The sequence below is a fragment of the Marmota marmota genome, unplaced genomic scaffold (assembly GCF_001458135.2).
Source record: "Marmota marmota marmota unplaced genomic scaffold, marMar, whole genome shotgun sequence".
Lineage (NCBI taxonomy): Eukaryota > Metazoa > Chordata > Mammalia > Rodentia > Sciuridae > Marmota > Marmota marmota.
This window is the reverse complement of record NW_025999986.1, coordinates 389,150-394,761: the sequence shown is the minus strand read 5'-3', so window position 1 is coordinate 394,761 and position 5,612 is coordinate 389,150. Positions and strand designations below refer to the sequence as shown.

At 38.0% G+C, this 5,612-nt stretch overlaps 1 pseudogene; it reads left to right on the top strand.

Annotated features, from left to right (window-relative positions):
* Positions 1-4,634: 4,634 nt before the first annotated feature.
* LOC125617688 lies at positions 4,635-5,353 on the top strand (annotated as a pseudogene).
* The last annotated feature ends 259 nt before the right edge of the window (positions 5,354-5,612 follow it).

Below are 5,612 nucleotides of genomic sequence, written 5' to 3'. Positions count from 1 at the left end.
AGAAAAAAGTATATCCACTTGATGATGGTTGATATATTATAAATATGTTGGTTAAGTCTAGGTTATTAAGTGTGTTATTGAGTTTTATAGTTTCTTTATTCAACTTTTGTTTGGAAGATCTGTTCAATAGTGAGAGAGGTGTGTTGAAGTCACCCATAATTATTGTGTTGTGGTCTATTTGATTCTTGAACTTGAAGAGAGTTTGTTTTATGAATGTAGCAACAGCATTGTTTGGTGCATAAATATTGATAATTGTTATGTCTTGTTGGTAAATGGTTCCCTTTAACAGTTTATCGTGTCCTTCTTTATCCCTTTTGATTAACTTAGGCTTGACATCAATTTTATTCGATAGGAGGATGGCCACCCCTGCTTGCTTCTGTGGATCAAGTGAGTGGTATGATTTTTCCCAACCTTTCACCTTCAGTCTGTACATATCTTTTCCTATCAGATGAGTCTCCTGGAGGCAGCATATTGTTGGGTCTGTTTTTTAATCCAGGTTACCGGCCTATGTCGCTTTATTGATGAGTTTAAACAATTAACATTTAGGGTTACTATTGATATATGGTTTGTACTTCCTGTCATTTTTGTTTGTTTATTTATTTATTTATTTATTTTTAATTTGGTTTGTTTTTCCCTCTATGATTATTTTTTTTCCCTCCATTTACTGAGGTACTTCCCATCGTTGGTTTTGATTGTTGTTTTTCATTTCCTCTTCGTGTATTGTTTTGCCCAAAATGCTCTGCAGTGCTGGTTGTCTGGCTGAAAATTCTTTTAACTTTTGTTTATTGTGAAAGATTTGTATTTTGTTGTCAAACTTGAAGCTTAATTTTGCTGGATACAATATTATTGGTTGGCACCCATTATCTTCCATCATTTGAAATAGATTGTTCCAGGATCTTCTCGCTTTCAGCCTCTGTGATGAGAATTCAGCCCTTAACCTAATTGGCTTAACCCTGAATGTAATCTGCCCCCTTTCTCTTGTAGCTTTTAATATTCTCTCCTTGTTCTGTATGTTTGTTATCTTCATAATAATGTGTCTTGGAGTTGGTCTATTGTGGTTCTGTATGTCCAGCATCCTGTAAGCTTCTAGATTTGGACATCCATTTCATTTTTCATGTCTGGAAAGTTTTCTAAAATTATTTCATTCAGCAGATTGCTCATTCCTTTGGTTTGGATCTTTATACCTTCCTCTATCCCAATGACTCTAAAGTTTATTTTTTTTATGATATCCCATATCTCTTGGATGTTTTGCTTGTGGTTTCTTATCAGCCTTTCTGAGTTGACTAGACTCTTTTTGAGATGATATATTTTGTCTTCATTGTCTGGTGTTCTGACTTCTACTTGATCTACTCTACTAGTAATACTCTCATTTGAGTTTTTAATTTGGTTTATAGTTTCCTTCATTTCTAGGATTATTGTTTGATCCTTTGTTATAACCTCTATCTCCTGGTAGAGTTGTGGATTTGCTTCTTGAATTTGTTTATGTAATTCATTATTGAGGTGTTCTTTCATTGTTTACATTTGCTGTCTAATGACCTCTTTAAGATTTCATTCCATCTGAGTCAGGTATGCCTTGAGTTCTTTATCTGATCATTTTCTGATGCCTCTACGTTCTCCTGTAGATTTAGGCTTCACTGCATTGTTTGTAATCCTTTTCTTCCTTGTTTTTTCATGAATTACTTTCCAGCTCTGTTTGACTGCTGTGTTACTATTTACTCCTATAAATTTGTTATGGTTTTGTATAATCTCTGGGATCTTTCCTTTGTGATGGGATACTATGTCTAGAGATGTTGGGTTTATTGTATTTTAAAGCAAATTCATTTGTTTCATCAATGACATACAGATTCTGATGGAGTATAGCAATCTGCGGTTTGGTCTTAGGACTTTATGTTTGGGTGGGGTGATGTGATGGTATGGGGTTGGTATATCTTAGCAACTTTGGAAGATTGCTCTATTGAAGAGGGATATTAACATGAGAATGGACTGGAGTATTTGGGGGTAGCTAGGGGCTTGGGTGTACTGTAGACCGCTTCAGAACATTCACCTATACACATTTAGTAAATTACACATAATTGAATTCATAATGCTTGGGAGGAAAGGTAGGGGAAGGGGAAGGAAGAAGACACTAAAGAGAGAGAGAGAGAGAAAGAAAGATAGGAAGAAAAAAGAAAAGGGAATTTTTTTTTTTTAAATGCAGTCTTAAGAGTTTGATTATCATCTCTTACAGTAGGTGGAGCTGTGCCCTCTGGGCCAAGCTTCTGCCCTCAAGATGGAGGAAATAATCCCTGTGAGATGGCTCCTCCTCCCCAGCTGGGTGGCTCACCAATCCTGGTTGCCCAGGGCCTTTCTTGGTCTCCAGCACCCCTTGCTTCTCCTGCCATCCAGGCCCCACTCACATTTGCTGTTCTCCACAGATCTAGCTACACTCCGGGCCTATAGCCCCCTGGGTGCCCTATTCTCTTGAATGACTGGGCACTCTCTCTGTTTGCTATTCACCCAGACCCAGAGGTGTTGGAGCGCTGGGGCTGGGGGCGAACACTTTATTTTGCCTGGTCCCCTCTGGTAGCCATGCCCCTGGGAGCTGGAAAAAAGGCCTCAGCTGTCAGCGCTGGAGGGAGGGGGAGATGGTGGTCATGTGCCCCTCCTGATTCCCTCAGCTCCGATAATCACACTCAAGGAGATCTGGAGAGAGATTTTTGAGATTTCTCAGCTGTATGGGGAGGGAGAGTTGAGGGTCACACACCTGTGGTTGCCAATTTTGCTGTGGAGGGATCCATCCACCGAACTCTGGTGATGTCAGTTCTCTGCCATGGTGGACGCAGGTTCCCTTGTTGGGGTGTCTGATGGGAAGGGTGGGTCTGGTCTGTCACTCCTAAATCCTTCCTCAGCTCTCCATTTGCTGGCCCATGGAGGCTCGGTTGGTACCACCTCAAAAGATCCTCCAAAGCTTCTAAGATTTTTTTCTCTACTCCGCTCGAGGGTCTCTGTAGCACTGAATCGTGGCGGGTCAGCAGCAGGTCGCAAATCAACCAGCCAGTATCTCTGCAGGGTCGCCTGGATTCACCAGTACCAAAGAGCACTGTGGCCTCTGAGAAGCACAAACTGCTCGTTTAGGTACCACCTCAGCCTAACATTGCTAGGCGTTCCTGAGTAGACAGTATCCAGTCACTCTGACGTCTCTCTGTCAGCAGAGCTGAGGAGGTCACAGGATTGTGCCTTCTGCACCCACCACCATGTTCTCCACCTGTCACTATTTTATTTTAACAGTAGAAAAAAATTCAGTTCAAATAAATCAGTTGTTAAGCACATCTAATTGAATACAAATATTTTTCACCCTGCATAAACAATTTGAAGTCACTGGTAAATTTGATATTCTTCCTCCTGTATTTTCATCTACATGAATGATTATTGGGATTACAATTATTAAGGTTTCTGTCATCACATTAATGGAAATAACCCAAAAGTTCAGGAAAAAAATCTGAAGTCACTCATATGATAAAAAAAATGGATCTTTGTGGAAATTGTCTACGTTAGGTATGTTAAGCATTTCTTTAATTATCATTTCTTTATCAAGTACTATTCACCCTTGGATTAATGAAAATTTAACATTTAGCCAGGCATAGTGGTGCACACCAGTAATCCCCACTATAATCCCAGTGACTCAGGAGGCTGACACAGGAGGATCATAAATTCAAAGCAAGCTTCAACAATTTAATAAGGCCCTAAGCAAGTCAATATGACCCTGTCTCTAAATATAATAAGAAAAAAGGCTGGGGATGTGCTTCAGTTGTTAGTGAGTTCAATCCCTGGTCAAAAAAATGAAACTAAACCAAACCAAAAAAAAAAAAAAAAAAAAAAAAAAAAACAACCCACCCTTTTCCCTTTATCCAGATTGAGTATTAGTAGATATTTTCTCTGGTGAGCTTTTCTCTGAAAGTTATCTATCTACCTCCTATGCTTTCTTTTTTTCTTCCTCTCTGCCTTCCTTCCTATTTCCTCCCTCCCTCTCAATATCTTTCTGCTATCCATCACTTTTATGGTGGATTTGAGAGTAGGTTGCAGATGCTGTGTTTCTATCCCATTGGCTCTTTATTTTCTAAGAAAAAATGACAGTATTTTGTATAATCTCTATACAATTACAAAAAACAATCAACAAACACAGTAAGGATGGAATATGATATTCTAATCAATACTGTATATACAGATTTCTCCAATTGCCTTGGAGAAACTAAATGTTGTTAACAACCATTTTTTTCCAAGCACAGGATCACACATTTAGATATCATGCCTCATTGACCTCTTTTCCCCTTGACTAGTTCCCTAGTCCTTATTGATATCATTAAAGAGTACAAGCACCTTTTTTTCCTCAATTTACTTCAGGTCATTTTTTTTTCTTTTTATGAGCCTTTTGGGTATGTATATCACTGAATCAACATCATGTGTGTTCAATATTTCTTTTGTTGTTCAGTCATTTACTACAATAGATTTACTTAAGCTCAAATTGTCTTAAGATGTGTCAGGACTTTATAACTGACTTCTCTTTATTTTTCTCATATTCCTATGATTCTTGGAGCATTTTTTTTACCTTTTTGAGTTTATATGATTTTTGTCCCTAAGATAACAGAAAACCGAAAATGGTGGGAAAATTCAATGGTATTTCAGAAAACAACTTCATTCTACGGGAGTTTTCTAAATGGCTTTCTCACCTGGAAACAGCTCTCTTTGTGGTTATCTGGTTACTATACTTGATAACACTGATAGGCAACCTCTTGTCATCATCATATCATACCTGGACTCCCATCTTCACACTCCTGTGTACCTCTTCCTCTCAGATGTCTCCATTCTGTATCTCTACTACACTACCAGCTCCATATCCCAATTGCTGGTCAATCTCTGGGGCCCACAGAAGACCATTTCTTTTGCCAGTTGCATGATTCAACTCTACTTTTACTTAGCACTAGCAAGCACTGAGTGTGTCTTGTTGGTGGTGATGTCATATGACTGTCATGTAGCTATGTGCTTGCATTAAACTGTCTTCATGCACCCTCAAATTTGCCAATTGTTAGCTGTGGCTCTTTGGGTAAGTGGTTTTGTAAACTCAGCATTCTATTCCCTCTTTGCCTTCTGGTTACCATTGTGTAGAAATCATCAAGTGGATCACTTCTTCTGTGGAATTCCAGCACTCCTGAAATTATCATGTGTTGATATTCATGCCAATGAACTGACCCTCATAGTCACAACATCTATTTTTGTTCTTATACCTCTTATCCTCATTCTTACATCTTATGGTGACATTGCTTGGACTGCACTGAAGGTGCATGCTTTGGAGGAGACAGTACCAATTAATGACTGAATCTTAGTATGCTAAATGATTCTTAGATAAAAAGCCACATCTAAAAGATCACTTTAATAAGGTACCAATAAATAATTTTGACTTTGGTCTGTATCAACATTTAGTTTTATTAACATGTAACTTTTGTGTATTTTGTTTGTAAATTAATAAATATGAAGATGTTAATTATGTTCTGGATCATATATTACATTAGCATAAGGATAATTTTTGAAATGAATATTTACCATTAAAAGGATTATATTTTAAAAGTCATCATTTG